At 49.5% G+C, this 17,331-nt stretch overlaps 1 pseudogene; it reads left to right on the forward strand.

The window, feature by feature from the left end:
* The first annotated feature begins 12,008 nt into the window (after window positions 1–12,008).
* On the forward strand, window positions 12,009–12,920 carry LOC125509671 (E3 ubiquitin-protein ligase SINA-like 10; annotated as a pseudogene).
* The last annotated feature ends 4,411 nt before the right edge of the window (window positions 12,921–17,331 follow it).

Genomic DNA, 17,331 nt, shown 5'->3' on the forward strand with positions numbered 1-17,331 from the left:
CACAAGGATGTATGGAAGGTCTTGTTCAAGGGCGCCGAGGTCCCTCCTCTCGCCGAGGACCGCGGACTAAGCGCAAAGCGCCTAGCGCGTTCGGTGAGTTCAATACGTCCCGTAGGACATTTATTTTCCCTAGCTTAATTATGCGCGGGGTCTAATCTCCATGCCTTTGATAGGACTGGGTGGAGATGTCGGGGCAGATTAACTGTCCGGCCCCTTTGCCCGAAGACACTGCGAGCGCTCTCCTGACAGAGATGCTAGCCCCGGCTCCTTACAAGGTGCCGGAGAAGACCAAGAAGGCCAAGGGAACCCGAAAGCGTTCCCGCGCCAGGTGCTATCGGACTCATCATCCGATAACTCTGCGGCACACTCTTCGCCCGAAGACGAAGAGGAAGAAGAAGATGCTCCCCTTCCAGGCGGGGGAGACAAGAAATGGAAGGCCGCCCCGACTGGGGAGGCCGAAGGGTCCAAGAAGGGAAGGACTCTCCTTCCGGACAGTTCCACCGCCGCCGATGAAGGCGAAGACGAGTGGTTGCCCAGTGCCAAGCCCCTGGGGAGATTGTAAGTATTCGGATACCAGAGTAACTCGTAGCATTCCTTTGTCGCACTGCTTTCCTTAACGCCGAACATGATTATGCAGACCGCCGCGAACTAGCATCGATGTATCATCGGACGGCTCCCTGGGCTCATCGGACATGGATAGCGATCCAGTCCCGACCGCCACCTCCCCTCATACTGCTGACGACACCGAGGTGCTGTCTCAAGAGGCACCGGGTCGAGGGAATACAGTCCTGGAGGCACCTCAAGGCAACCTTCCGGACTCCGGGAGCCGAGGGGACGGGGCCCCTGAGAGCTCCGAGTTCGGCCCTCAGCCAAACACCGCGCCGGACCCTCCAGCGGTTCCGGGCTCGGGCAGGCGGCCTCCTTCTAAGAGGGGCAAGACGCATGTGCTTGTGACCTCTATCCATCCAGAGGCGCCAGACAATCTGCTGGAAGCGCTTCACAACGCTTCCATCGACGAGGAGCACCGCACTATCATGAGTGTGGTGATCCAGAAGGTTCAATCCGCCAAGAGCGGATTGACTGAAGCCTGTGCCAGCCTTCTAACAGGCTTTGAGGTAAGTGTTTTAAAATGTAGTAGAAATATTACCGCATAGATAGTAGCCCCTGATGCTTTGTTCGGTGTTCACAAAGAAAAGCCGAACAGAGGATCAAATAATATCGCAGGAGTCTAATATAAGTATGTCAATATGCATATGCAGGCTTCGCTGTTTGCGTCCGCCACACTGACTGTGGAGGTCGCCGTACTGAAGCAGGACCTCGAGGGGTCCAGGAAAGAGCTCGACCTTGCCAAGAGGCAGCTCGAGGAGAACAAGGGTAAGTAATACCCTGTCTATAGATATGTATATATAAAAGAAGACGCGATTGCAAAATGACAGGATCAATGTATATTTGCCAGGGGCCATGACCGAGGTGGCGACCCTGAAGCAAGCGCTAACCAAGGCCGAGGATATAGCGGCCAAGGAGCGCACCGAGCGAGAGAAGCACGAGGCTCGGGTGGGCGAGGTGCAGGAAGAGCTCCAGGCTCTCATGGCGAAGCATGAGGCGTTGGAGCTTGACTCAAAGACGCGGGAGTCTGAGCTTGTCGCGGCCCTTGAGAGCACAAGCAGTGCCAAGGCCGAAGCCCAAAAGGCCCTCCAGGAGATCGACGCGATGAAGAAGATAGCGGCGGGTAAGGCTTTCTATATGCAAAGCAAGCATGTAAAAGTAAATTACTGATTACTTACCCGAATCCGGAGCTCTCCAGGAGCATTCGCAGATTTGCCTTGCAGCGTGTCCGATGCCGCACAATTTTACCAGGCCGAGGATGGAAGCTCAACGGAGAAGATGTTCTGGTCTCAGTATGCTGAGGCCGAACACCCGGTGCCAATGAGCGACCAACTAAAGCAGATGGTCGAGCTACATAAGGCGGCTGATCGGGACATGAAGAGATTTATAGTACGGCTGTGGCCTGGCGACGCCCTTCCGAATAGCTTCTTCGGCTTGGTAAGGCGGCTTGTGGATGCCTGCCCACGGCTGGAGGTCGTCAAGCGATCTGTCTGCATTGAAGGTGCACGCCGGGCTTTCGCCCGTGTGAAATTGCAGTGGGTCAAGCTAGACGTCGTGAAGCTGATCAAGGAGGGGCCGCCGGAGGGCAAGGAGCACCGCCACCCCGAGATGTACTACGAGGGTGTTCTGCCGGGTGCCCATCTCATCGCGGATGAGTGTTCAAAAGATGTAATATTTGAATGAGACTTGCTCGTTTTATCCTATATTTATGAAAACTTGTTTCATATGCGCTATGCAACGCTTGTTTGAATTTAAAATATTACCTTCTGTTTGGCTGTTTATCCAATCTGAGAGATGGCTAGTCCTCGGCTTCTGCCCCCATGCCATGAGTGCTGGGGTGTTCGGCATAAACTTGAGCACTCTTGTTCCCATGTTTGGGTCCTTCGAGGGAGATGCTCAGCACAGCGAACAAGGCAACCGGACTAATAATGCTTTATCACTCTCACTTAGCCATAGAATTCTATAATTTTAAATTTCGACAAAGCCCTTGGAATTCGGAAGGCCGAATTTGGGGCGCGATACACGCCTTTAAGCCAGACAGGGCTGGCCCCTCGCTCTAAGCGGCATAAGTCTTTAGGGACTCGAAAACCTCGCCGAACAGCGACCAGTCTCTCGCCTTATCATGACAGCCAGTTTTAGCTTTCTCTACTGAGGTGCTGAACCCAGCAGAACCGGGGCACAATCGCAGTAGTTCTCCTAGCGCTACCTTAGCCGATAGAGCGGAACGTAAGGTACCAAAACATAGGAGCCGGGCAAACCCAACATTTGACCAAAGACATGATTCGGAGCTGACGCATATAATGCTATAAGTTCGGGGTGCCACACTTGTGAAAGTGTTCGGACTTGTCACACCGTATTGTGAGGTACGTAAGCCCCTGGTGTATTAGCCGTACCAAGGTGTACGGTTGCAAGGCGTCATTAATGAACATATATATATAACATGAATGCAATAATAGTCGTAATGTCATGCATTGTTTATTAAAAAATTGCGTTAAAGCACAGTGATACAGATAGTGCGATAAGCAAAGAGTAGGACTATGTCCCCTCCAAGGTCAAGCTGAGGAATGATATGAAATCAAATATTTCGCTCGTTACTGTAATCAACCTGGGAATTCTATGGTATGACATAGCTGTCTGCCTCCTTGGTTGCTGCATCATGTGTTCGGCAATAGTGCTGCTGGACAGTGTTTCCAGAGATTAAGGTCCTGAAAAGAAAAGAAAAAAATAACCAAACGGGAAGCCCCTAGTGTGGTTTACGCCGCGTCTTGGGGCGTGCCGCAGCTGTGCCCCCCTCCCCACCTGTGCCCATGGTATTTTTAATGCGTAATTATGTACGCGCGACATGAGTTTCGCCGTTGGGTTGGGATTGGGGTGGCCGCCGTATTGCTACGCAAGCTCAGATCGCGCGAGGTGGTCTATTTGCTGATTGCTCTGAGCGCGCTTGAAGGTGTCCGGGCTTTGAAGCGCCGAACTGGTTGATTGCCTTGAGAGGCTGCTTTGTGCTTCTGCTGCGAGGGCCGCGGTGTGCTCCTCTGTTCGGAGGGAGCGCTCTGTGTGTCCATTTACTGTAATAACTCCGCAAGGTCCTGGCATCTTGAGCTTGAGGTATGCATAATGCGGTACCGCATTGAATCTAGCAAATGCGGTTCGCCCGAGCAGCGTGTGATAACCACTGCGGAACGGGACTATATCGAAGATTAACTCTTCGCTTCGGAAGTTATCCGGGGATCCGAACACCACTTCCAGTGTAATTGAGCCTGTGCAATGGGCCTCCACACCTGGAATGACGCCTTTAAAGGTCGTTTTTGTGGGTTTGGTCCTTGAGGGGTCTATACCCATTTTGCGCACTGTCTCCTGATAAAGCAGGTTCAGGCTGCTGCCGCCATCCATAAGGACTCGAGTGAGGTGGAATCCGTCAATGATTGGGTCTAGGACCAGTGCGGCAAATCCGCCATGATGGATACTAGTGGGGTGGTCCCTGCGATCGAAGGTGATCGGAAAGGAGGACCAAGGGCTGAACTTTGGGGCGACTGGCTCCAACGCATATACGTCCCTGAGCGCACGCTTCCGCTCCCTCTTGGGGATGTGGGTCGCGTATATCATGTGCACCGTCCGCACTTGTGGGGGAAACCTCTTCTGCCCTCCGGTGTGCGGCTGCCGGGGCTCCTCCTCGTCATCGCTATGCGGCCCCTTGTCCTTGTTTTCGGCAATTAACTTGCCGACCTGCTTGAACACCCAACAATCCCTATTGGTGTGATTGGCTGGCTTGTCCGGGGTGCCGTGTATTTGACACGAGCGATTGAGTATACGGTCCAAGCTGGACGGACCCAGCGTACTTTGTTTGAATGGCTTTTTCCGCTGACCGGGTTTAGAGCCTTTGAATCCGGCATTGACTGCTGTATCCTCAGTATTTTCGCTGTTTATGCAGCGCTTATGTTTGTTGCGACATGACCTGCTATTGCCATCCTTGGTATCTAAGGTACCATGGTTCTTTGATATGTTATTACTGCGAGCCAACCAACTGTCTTCTCCCGCATAAAAGTGGGTCATGAGCGTCGTGAGAGCTGCCATAGATTTTGGCTTTTCCTGACCAAGGTGTCGGGCTAGCCACTCGTCTCGGATGTTGTATTTGAAAGCCGTTAAGGCCTCCGCATCCGGACAGTCGACAATTTGATTTTTCTTTGTAAGGAACCGAGTCCAGAATTGCCTAGCCGACTCTTCTAGCTGCTGAATTATGTGGCTTAAGTCATCGGCGTCTGGTGGTCGCACATAAGTGCCCTGAAAGTTGTCGAGGAATGCAGCTTCCAGATCTTCCCAACAGCTAATGGAGTCTGCTGGCAAGCTGTTAAGCCAATGCCGCGCTGCTCCTTTGAGCTTTAGTGGGAGGTATTTGATGGCGTGTAAGTCATCACCGCGTGCCATGTGGATGTGGAGGAGGAAATCCTCAATCCATACTGCGGGATCTGTTGTGCCGTCGTATGATTCCATATTTACAGGTTTGAAACCTTCTGGGAATTGATGTTCCATTACTTCACCTGTGAAGCATAAGGGGTGTGCGGTGCCTCTGTATTGGGCTATATCACGACGTAGCTCGAATGGGTCTTGCCCGCAGTGTTCGGCCCGGCCGGATTTGCTTTTACTGTATCCGGCGTGACGTTTATCGTCTCGCAGAGTGGTGCACCGTCGTGATCCGTAGATCGATCTTGCATGCTTTGCTTTATCCTCCAATATGTCTCGCAGGTCTGGTGTATCTCCCCATGCCTTTTTATTTGAATGGCGTCGGGGTGGAGGCTGAGCTTTTGGCTGGAATGCCTCTCTATCGCGGCCACGAGGTGGCCGATCAGCCGTATCATACACTTCTTCCTCCAGTCGGGGTAGTAACCTGCACTTTGGGTAATTCTAGGAGGGGCGCTCGATTTTATATCCCTCAGCCGCGAGGACTTCAGTCCATCTGTCAGCTAGCAGATCTTGATCAGCTTAAAGCTGTTGCTGCTTTTTCTTTAGGCTATTTGCCGTGGCCATAAGCCGGCGCTTGAAGCGCTCTTGTTCGACGGGATCCTCTGGTACGGCGAATTCACCATTGCCGAGGCTTGCCTCATCTTCGGAGGGGGGCATGTAATTGTCATCCTCCTCCTCTCCATCTGCCGCTCTCTCAGGAGAGCTAGCTCCTTCATCCTCCTGCTCTAAATCTTGCTGGAGGGGATTGTTGTTGTCTTTGGCACTATCCGGAGTGTTATTATCTCTTGTGCCGGTATCACCACTTTTGCTTTGGCTGGACTTAGAGCGGCGCCGCTGACATCGGCGCTTGGGTTGCTTCTTGGAGGGGTCATCCTCCACTATCTTGTCGCCATTGCCTTCGTTGGGTGTATCCACCATGTATATGTCATATGACGAGGTGGCTTTCCAGTGCCCTATAGGCGCTGGTTCATGTTCGTCTCCTACATCGTCGTCCATACAGTCGAAGTCGGGCATGTCGGTTAAATCATTGACAGTGGCTACGAAGTGGGTGGTGGGTGGGCGTCGAATTTCTTCGTCGTCCGCATCCCAATCCTGTTGGCCCTAGTCCGGCCAGGGCTCTCCTGACAAAGAGAGAGACCTTAGTGCATTCAAAATGTCGCCGAAGGGCGAGTGCTGAAAGATATCCGCGGCGGTGAATTCCATGATCGGCGCCCAATCGGATTCGATTGGCAGGGGCGCGGATGGTTCGGAGTCCGGAAAAGAGTCCGGCACCTTGGAGTCACGGACTACGCAGAGGGTTAGGTTGGTGTTCGGCTCGATCACTGTTTGGACTGCAGCCCCTGAGGCGGTGTCTAGCCACCTGTCCTCGATTGGCGCAGTTGGCTCCGAGCTAAGGGTCGGAGCTGATGCGGGCGCGGCCTCTGGGGTACTGTTCGGCGGCAGAGCTAGGTCATACCCATCGTGACAGTGTGGCGCGCCCGGCTGTGGCTCGGATCCGTCGAAGATCAAGTCTCCGCGGATGTCGGCCGTGTAGTTCAAACTTCCAAATTTGACCTGATGGCCAGGGGCGTAGCTTTCAATCTGCTCCAGATGGCCAGGCGGATTAGCCCGCAGTGCAAAGCCGCCGAATACGATGATCTGTCTGAGGAGAAAAGTCTCACCCTGGACCGCATCGCTATCGATGATAGTAGGAGCCATCAAGCCTAAGGGCGACGACACAGAGGAACTCTCAATGAAAACACCAATGTCGGTGTCAAAACCGGCGGATCTCGGGTAGGGGGTCCCGAACTGTGCGTCTAGGCCAGATGGTAACAGGAGGTAGGGGACACAATGTTTTACCCAGGTTCGGGCCCTCTTGATGGAGGTAAAACCCTATGTCCTGCTTGATTGATATTGATGATATGGGTAGTACAAGAGTAGATCTACCACGAGATTAGAGAGGCTAAACCCTAGAAGCTAGCCTATGGTATGATTGTATGTTATGGTTGTTGTCCTACGGACTAAAACCCTTCGGTTTATATAGACACCAGAGAGGGTTAGGGTTACACAAGGTCGGTTACAAAGGAGGAGATATCCATATCCGTATTGCCTAGCTTGCCTTCCACGCCAAGTAGAGTCCCATCCGGACACGAGACGAAGTCTTCAATCTTGTATCTTCATAGTCTAACAGTCCAGCCAATGGAGATAGTCCGGCTGTTCGGAGACCCCCTAATCCAGGACTCCCTCAGGATCCCTGGAGGATCGTCTCACATGTAAGGTAGTCGTTGCCGGAGCCCTTGAATGGCCTCGACTGAGGCCTCTGGCTTCAACAAGATCGCCTTGGCACTGTTTATCCTTCTTCTTCTTCCTCTTCATGGTCTATTTATCATTCTCCTCACTAGTTGGTGAAATCAAGTACATGATTGGCCTTCTATTTCAAAATTGGTTTTGTCAGTGAGAGAGTACAAGTGTACTAGTAAAAAATAGCATTATTTTCTCATGGCAGTCGCAAAATAGAGATGAACACATGCATTAAATATCATTCTTACCTAAAGGAAGGTTATGGTGCCAATATGGATGATGACGATTGGAACACATATCTCCCTTTGTGCAGTTCCACCGAAATGAACCAACTGTTCCATTCTGACATTCCAGTTAAACAACACAAAAGTCACTACTTTTAAGAAGAGTTTTGTGCAATGCACCAAAAGGTCACAACAGCAACCAGGTGAAATGGATATCCCTATTTACACAAAAAGCTATAGAGGAAACAGTCAAAGTCTCAAACAATTATAGGCAAAAACATTTGGATAAACTTGTCATGGCTTATGACAGTGGCATGGCTTCATTTTGACCAGGGGCATTAGATTAAGAACAGCTAAATATTTGGTATAAGGGCATGGGACAGTGGGTGCACCAGCAGTCCAACACCATGTACCTAAATAGGTTCATAAAGTGGTGATTCATAGTTTGTTGCCCCGAGAAACAAACATCCAAGAAACATATCTGGGTTGGTCCCATTTTTTCACTCTAGCCACCTACTCCTATGTGTGGATAGCAAATCTAGTCCTGGTCATACCACTGTGTTCAGCGTTACCCCTATATTTCCCTTTTCGACCAAGAGACCGGTTGGATGACCAGTATGTACTACTTTTGCCCCCTTTCCTTCCTGTTTGTACCAAGTCCGATGTACTATGTTTGGTTCTAGACCTAGTATTGCTATAGTTTGCCACACATTTTTGCCAACCTTGCCTAAGTGTATGCCTAAGGGAATCTTGCCACACTTTTTGTGTGTATGCCATGTGGGGCTCAAGTGTGGCTTGAACCAAACGCTCACCTAAGTTAGTCAAACTTGCCTAACCTTAGGTGTGGCAACCTTTGGCAAAGTTAGTCACAAACCAAACATCCCCTTCTTGTTTGAACCAAGTACAAGATTCGACTCCATGAAGTAGCTTTACCTCTAACAGTAGAAAAAATAATAGGTGACGTTGGACCATCCGATCGAGAGGGGCTTAGAGGTAGAAAATGATGCACATGCAGCGACGTAGCGAGCTGGGGACGTAGAGCTAAGGAGGTTTCGAAGGAAGATGTACCTGAAGGTCGTCGGGATGTGGATAGGTGGGTGGCGGGAGGCCGGATCCGCCCACACTAGGGTAACGATGAAGGGATCGGAGGACCTCCCGCACCGGCGCTCGGCCAAAGATAACGGTGCGGCCGGCAGTGGGTCTCCTCCCTCGCCGTCGACGGCCTAAATGCTGCCCCTCCTCCCCTTCACCGGCGTAGGGGGATATGTCCGGATCTGTAACCAGCAGTGAGGATAGAAAGACAGTGTTTTTTGAAGGGAGAAAGACAGTGTTACCACCCCTATCTTGTTTAGATCTGGAGAGGATGAGAGTGTGTGAATAGAGCAACCCTAACAAGCAAGCGCGGAGGCTCCGGCCTATATATACATAGTGGGGTAGTTTTCCTTTTTCAATCCATCAAAACAATCATTTAAAATTGTGTACTACGTGCCAGGTCACCATTTTTTAGTTGTTGATTGTTTTTTGAGATAGCTACCTGCTTGTTCCAAGTGGTGTTATAGTGTGCCAGGCCGCACTTTGTATATCGTTCAAGTCTGGTACAAGTCCCTCCATTAAATGAACAACCACCCCCTCGTAAAAATTGTGAACAAGCCCACGGCTAAAATTATCGGAAACGTGTGTTTCCCCAACATGCATTGTTATTTATATTTTCTACTCCCTCCATTCCTAAATATAAGTCTTTTTTATTAGCCACACCTAAGACAAGTTTATTAGCAGTGAACCCCACATGTCATAGACACAAAAAGTGTGGCAGGATTCCCTTAGGCAAGCCAAAGTGTGTCTAACAATTTGAGCAACTCAAGTTAGGCAAGTGTGGCAAGTGTGGGAAAAATAATGTGGCAACATAAGACAAACATAGTCACAATCCAAACAGCCCCGTAATTTTTTGTGACATGCATGAAAATTTGGTTAGTTAAATTTATAGTCAAAATTTGGCAAGGTGCATCAAATCAACACATGCAAGTATCAAAAGGGAAGTCGCGGCATGCATGCATGCGTACTCCCTCCGTTTCCAAATATAAGTCTTTTTAGAGATTGCAACAAGTGACTACATATGAAGAAAAATATGTCTACATACATCCATATGTGGTAGTCCATTTGAAATGTGTAAAAAGACTTATATCGAGTGCAGTGCTTTGATGTGTCGCGTCAACTCGTACAAGACCGAGAAGTTTGCTTACTACAACGCCTTCTCCCTCGCGGACCGAGCTCCGGTTCCTTAACTACACCTGCCCTTGGCTGCATGACAGGGTGGCCAACCACCTGTTGGGCCCACTTGTCATAGACGCAAAGGCAGGAGTAGTAAGTCATCAATGAAGCTGCGTCCCTCCCTCGCGCATGAGCATGGTGGCTGGCAGGACTAGTAGGATCTTTCGCTACATGCTTCTTGACGGTGGCAAACTTGCGAATGGAGTTGACCATCATGTCGTCCATGCGAGAGGCAAAGCCAGCGTCGGTGAGGGCTACAACGCCGGCAGTCGCCAGCACCGTCTGGAAACACTGTGCGGTGCGGGGCCGCAGGCCGGCACCTTGGATGATTTGGCATAGCCGACTGCCGCTCGCGACCATCGCCTCCATAGGTGCTTCTGGCTTCTGGTCACTTGGTCTTGGATTGGAGAGAGCAGTGTTGCGCAGAGACTAAGGAGTAGATGGATTGGAGTGGTGGGGCGCCTTTATAGGAGAATCCAAACTCTGTTGCATTCACATCGTGCTTGCTCTATTCTGCTTCTCCAATTAATTCCCTCTGCATGTAGAGTAATTTGAGGATGCATCATTGACCGTTCAACGTCTCGGGAACCGCTACCCTCTCCCTCCTTGGCATTCAAGCACCTATGGAGGCGACTGCCGCTCGCGTCTATCGCGTGCCAGGAGACGTTCCTGTCGACGACGAGGTGCCTACGGTGACTTCATAAATTTCAAGATGATAGTACTAGTATACTCAATATTATGCACCGTGACCAAGGCCGAGAGGAAAAAGAGAGAACTATATATTTATTTATGGTGTAGATTCACTCATTTTGCTTCGTATGTACTCCGTCTCGGTGTAGTGTAATCACTTGTTGAAATCTCTAGAAAGGCAAATTCTCCTTTCTGGTTTACAGGGCTATACTAGCAAGTACTCCCTCCGTCCGAAAATACTTGTCATCAAAATGGATAAAAAAGATGTATCTAGAACTAATATACATTTAGATACATCCCCTTTTATTCATTTTGATGACAAGTATTTCCGAACGGAGGGAGTACTACAATAGTGGGCTCACATAGCAATTTTGTCTCATGCAAGAGCCTGGCTATATGCGTGCTCCAAGGTTCGCAACTGCCATGTTCGGGTTGCACTTGGCTCTTGGCCTCTTCGAGAAGACAAACAATGATGTTACTACTACTACTTCTACGGTATCGAATCCACTGCTGCATGTCCGTACACCGCGAGCGGGAGGGATAGCTTGTTGTAGTACTATAAGCAAAAGCTTGTCCTCGTCTGCGAGCCAGCGCGCACATGGGCGAGGGAGAAGGCGTGTAGTACTAGTAAAATCAAGCTTCTCCTTGGTGTACGAGTTGACGTGACACATCATAGCACTAGCCCCACATGGTTGCCTCTAAACTTGGCTGAAAGACCCGCAGTGTACAATACTCCATTTGTTGCAACCTCTAACATTTACCCCACCACAAATTAAAATATATATTCCTGTCTTGACCAGATGAGCGTGCAAACTAGAATCACCAGGATGACAGGTAGGGCCAGAAGATTATTTTAATCAAAAAAATAGCATGGAGCCAACCCTAACGGTTTTAAGATTACAGGCACGGTACATGCTATCCTAGACTACTCTACACACGAAACTGCCAAACAAGCGTCCGGGCTGCGCTTGGCTCTTCGCCTCTTCAGGAGTACTACTGAAGTGGAGTACTACAGTATGCTTCTGGCCATCTGACACCGATTGAACTGCTGCATGTCCACCGCGTACGGGAGGGAGAGCGTGTAGCGAACGAAAGCTTCTCCTAGTCCTGCCAGCCACCACGCTCATGGGCGAGGGAGGGGCGCAGCTTCATTAACTTACTGCTCTTGCCTTTGCGTCCATGATAGGTGGGCCCAACAGGTCGGTGTCCCACCTGTCATGCAGCCAAAGGCAGGTGAGGTTAAGGCGAGAGGGCGTTGTAGTAATCAAACTTCTCGGTCTTGTACGAGTTGATGCTACACATCAAAGCACTGCACTCGATATATTTCAATAATTTGCGTTTACTGATGCATTAATTACAACGCATGCATGCATGCCGTGACTCTCCTTTTGATACTTGCATGTGTTGATTTAAGGCACCTTGAAGTAGTATGAATATGTGATGGTAAAGCTTTGTAATGCCCCGGCCCTAATAAAGCGAGAGATGGTTGTGCACGAGGAGGGCGAGATCATGCAGACGGAACAGTACTCGACGATGGAGCTCTCTATGGTCTCGATGGACCTCACCTTGCTCCACTGCCCCTTGTGCCTCCGCCCCTTGAAGCCTCCAGTGTATGAGGTTCGAATACACCTCTTCCGTTCGGCTGATCGAGCAAGGTGTAGGTTTCTTGATTGATGTGTTGTTCGATTGATTTGTGCAGTGCAAGGGAGGGCACCTGGCTTGCGCGGACTGCCGCGTCGAGCGCCCCGGGAACCAGCGGCAGTGCCAGAAGTGCGAGCGCGGCGGTGGCTTCAACGTGCGAAACACGGCGGTGGACGTCATCCTCTCCTCGGTGAGGGTGAAGTGCCCGCACGAAGGCCGTGGGCTCTACGTCACTTACCACAAGCTCGCCGAGCACCAGAGCGTGTGTCCGCTCGTGCCCTGCAAATGCCCCATGCCTGTCTGCGGCTACGAAGGCCTGCCGCCGGTGCTCTCCCACCACATCAGCACCGTGCATCCCATGCCCGTGCACAAGATCCAGTACGCAAGGCGCTCCAGCTGCAAGTGCCACTGTCGGAGCCACGGCTCTTGCTGTTCGTGGAGGAGGACAGCCGCACGTTTTTCTTGGTCGGCGGCGTGCTCGACATCGGCGCGCCTATCGCCGTGTCAGTCGTTTGCATCATAGTGGGGGCGTCCCCACTGCCGCACTACGTGGCGAAGCTTTGGGCGAACGGCCCGCCGGGGGAGCCTAAAGGCAGGACCGACGCCATCATGGTGGAAATGGAGGTGACAAGCAGCAGGGATCCCGGCAATGTTGCCATGCAGGAGCTGACCTTCTTCATAGTTCCGCCCAAGATGCTGGCCGGGGCTAAGCTGGTGTCCCTCCACATTCAGATTGAGAAGCTCACGTCCTAAATGATTCTACAGTGCCTTTTGTTTATCTTAGTAATATGCTAATATAGGGGTTACCTCGGTCTACTTTAGCTTAAGAGATGGTGGGTTTTGGTGGCGATGCAACAATTACCTCGACATCGGATCAACAGTGAAAGTAATTTCGAACAGTCGAATGGATATTTGTGTCTATTGGATATAAAGATCCTTTGGGTAGGAAGTAACAGCTTATATGCTTTTTTCAAAACGGAACATCAATACTAGTATAATTTTTGTTGACATGCACTGATATTTTTGAAACGGACGTCGGGCTGTAGCTAGAAGGGCGGTTGGGACACAGCATCGGCCCATACTGCGGTGACCCCCGATTGGGACGCACCGATTGTGGATTTTCTCCCTCGCCGATGTCGACCGCATCTATGCAGAACATTGTTCCCTTCCCCCAGCTGCGGGATCAGGACGGATATGTGACCAGCGGTGTGGCCACCATCGTTCTATGCTTGTGAAGAGAGCAAGCAAGCTTGTAGCTTAGGCTCCGGCTAGTGTATATATAGTGGTTTTATTTTTCTCTCCATATCAACCATTTTATATTGCGTACGTGTCATTGAAGAGTGAAATGATGGTTGCTTCTTTCGACTAACTTACTGTGTGATTTGACTGCTCCTTTAGTGGCCCCTACACATACTCACCCAACGTGTATGCAAAAGTCACACGTACACATGGACGCAAAAATGCGTGTGACGCCCTAATGCATGCATGTATGAGCACACGATGGAACACACACGATCACACTCAAGTGCTCAACCTACACGTGCATGCACACACATACTCAGCCAGGGTGAGCTAGTGACCGTATAAACACCGAAAAATGTATATATTGAGCGCAATGAGCGTATTATGAAGTCCACTGACCATATTTTTACAAATATACAGTGAAAAACAGTGTATTTATCTTGTTTGAAATTAAGCCATATTAACCGGAGAGGAGGCAGTATGGACTAGCATTACTTTGTTGTGTCCCGTCAACTTGCCGAACGAGGAGAAGCTTGCAGGACGGGAGAATCTTGCACGCGGTGGCTCGCAGGACAAGGAGAAACTTTTGACTAATCCAAGCTCTCCTTCGCTCAGGCGGTGGACTTACAATAGTTAATTCGGTGTCAGATTGCCAGAAGCATACACTGTACTAGTACTATTATTGTTGCACTTCCCGAAGAGGCGAACAGCCAAGCGCAAAGTTTACTAGTACTAGTACTACTACTATAATCTATAGAGGCATGTACTATACTAGTACTAGGAACCGGATGGAGGAGAGCCTGCACTCTTATTATATTTTTAAAATGTGATAAAGCAATCTTCAACACATTTGGTTCTCTTCGAGGGTTCTCGCATGTGATAATGGAAGTTGATTGCATGGAACACTCACCACAATTCTTGCTTAATTCTGGCTCATATCCTGTTACAAATAGGAGCGCTCGGTAATATTTCCTCTTTTTTTGTTATTCGGCATGTAAACAGGTCAGCAAACCTTGCGGCGCATCTTTGTGCCAACCGTGCTTGCTGCACTTTGAATGTGGCCGAGAGCTGGCTTGATGAGACACCTCGCTTCCTACTTCTTTTTTTGCGGGGTAACTCGCTTCCTAGTGACCAGTGTCTTGGCTGATCGTCCTAAGAATGCTTATATATATGAATAAAGCTCTCTCATTTACCCACAAAAAAGATTAAGCCATATTAACCGGAAAGGAGGGAGTATGGACTAGCACTACTTGTTGGTGTGTCCTGTCAACTCGTAGAACGAGGAGAAGCTTGCAGGACAAGGTGAATCTCGCTTACGCCTTTTGACTAATGCAACTTACCTCGCTCAGGAGGTGGACATGCATCAATTCATTCGGTGTCAAATTGCTAGAGGCATACACTGTACTACTGAACATGCAGAGTACCATCATTGTTCGACTTCACGAAGAGGCGAAGAGCCAAGCGCAAGGTTTAGTAGTACAAGTAGTACTACTACTAGAACCGCATGGTGGAGCCTCTATACTCTTATTTTTTTAATCTCTGATAAAGTACACCTTTATTCTGGAGAAGGGCGAAAAACGGCAACCCAACATGTAATGATGATATCGATCAACCATGATCGAATATATCTTGGCCTCCGCGCGAGCCCGTCCGTGTGTTCTCACTCCTCGTCTCTATCAAGGAACGACGGGTTGGCCATTTTGCCATCAATTGAGATCGGTTTGCTCACACTCCGGTCCCACATGTCAGTGATATGCCAAGAGGAGGTGCGTTGACCGACTGGCCATACGCGTACTTGGTTTTGCACCTTCATACTACTCCTCCCTCCATCACAGTTTACAGGGCACACTTCATTATGATGCATTTCTCTTAATGCATTTCCACCACCAGAGAGACTTTAGACACGTTTGGTTTAATGCTCAATTAATTAGGGCGTGGTAACCGCAATTTTCTCTCGATGTAGTACTACGGAGTGGAGTAAGTGCATGCATGCATGTACCTGGGGTGGAAGCACTGCATGCATGTGTGTACGCATCATTTCCTCTAGTAATAGATGCCGTGCTATAACTACCAATGCTATTTTTCAGGCCGATTGCTAGTTGCCTTGGTCCTAGAGATTTTCTCTTTTTCTGAAGCGCGCTCTATAAACAGTGACGGATGGAGTAGTATGAGCGGATTCAAAGAAGAGCATATTGATGGTTTCTTCTTCCGAGCAACTTATAGTGGGAAAGGTGGGGCTTATGATTTGACTGCTCATTACTCACTATTAATGCGGCGCAACGACCGGTCTGAGTCTCCCATGTGGCTGTGCACTACCCCCTCGGTTCTTAAATATACTCCGGAGTATTTGTCTTTCTAGAGATTTCAATGAGTGGCTACTCAAATATTTGTCTTTTTAGAGATTCAAATGGACTACTACATACAGATGTATATAGACATATTTTAGAGTGTAGATTCACTCATTTTGCTCTGTATGTAGTCACTTGTTGAAATCTCTAGAAAGACAAATATTTAGGAATGGAGGGAGTACACATACGAAGCAAAATGAGTGAATCTACACTCTAAAATATGCCCATTTGAAATTTGTAAAAAGACAAATATTGTTGATGACAGTTGCGGCAACAAAAAAGAAGCATATTCCTTGTCCTAAGGGAAGATAACAACACGGTTGTGTTTGTCTAAAACGGTGTGAGGACGAGATTGCAAGATGGAAAGTACGCCAGACGAGCTACGTTTTGTGCAAAGAACTATGGAAGATCCACATGCAGCGACGTGGGAAGACGGGCAGTGGAGCAAGGCTGGAGGGGATACCTGGAGGTTGTCGGGATGTAACTAGGTGAGCGGCAGCGGGCGGAATCTGCCCATACTGGGGCAACGAGCAGGTGGCGTAGGCCCTACCGCGCCGGAGCTTGGTCAGAGAGAACGGCGTGTACCGCAGATCGGGACGTGCTGCCTCGGCGCCGTTGAACGGAGAAACGATGCATGTCCTCCCTTTCCGCCGGTGGACGAGATGCGGCCGGATCAGTGACCAAGGATGAGAGAGAGAGAGGCCACCGCAGCCTAGTGTGAGATACTCTGAAGAGAGACAAACCAGGCAGGGAGGCTCCATTGTATATAGTGGAGCGGACTACCTTTTTGTCCATAAAAATCATTTTATATTCTGTGTACGTGCCATTGAGCGATATAACTTTATTTAAAAATAACGCGCCAATGCATCAAGTCGAACTTTGTTTCGTGCACGCGTGGTACACGACCTCCGTGGGTAAACAACCGCTACATGCGTTCAAATTAACACGTGGGTTGCCATTTCGTACATAAATGAGCTCCACTGTGTACCCGCGTGGGTGTGGCTGGGCACAAAGCATGAGTACATGCACGGTGCACCTATTCTCTTCTTGTATATGTACACCACCTACGTGGGGTTGTGTGAGAGAGATACAAATTTAGAGAGATATAGTGTGTGGGTTCGTGAGAGTTTTTTTTTGGGGGGGGTCAATAAAAAAATGTAACATATGCAATGTGTGTGAAATAGAGTCCTGGGTATATCATATATATAGAGAGGGGGCGATGCACGAGGAGTGGAGGAATCATCGACTTGAGGTGTCCATAGAATCGAAGAGAGGGATGATGTCTGTGTGTGTGCGCGCGCAGTCGATAAAGAGTGCCATCGAATTTGTGTGTGCCCACGTCAAAGATATAGAGTGGCTGGCCTACTAGAACGAGAGAGGGGACATGTGTAGTTTGTCTCTGTGGCATGTATACCTACCTACATTGCTCGACCATCGGTGTGTAGTGAGGGGGGGAGGGAGGCCTAATTAACTATAGAGGTACAATGGTTGGTATATGTGTGGAGGAGGAGAGAGGCCTACCTCATGTATTAAGGGAGATTGATCTACCTCATGTATTAAGGGAGATCGATCGG

This window comes from Triticum urartu, chromosome 1A (genome assembly GCF_056163025.1).
Source record: "Triticum urartu cultivar PI428250 chromosome 1A, HENAU_Tu73, whole genome shotgun sequence".
Classification (NCBI taxonomy): domain Eukaryota; kingdom Viridiplantae; phylum Streptophyta; class Magnoliopsida; order Poales; family Poaceae; genus Triticum; species Triticum urartu.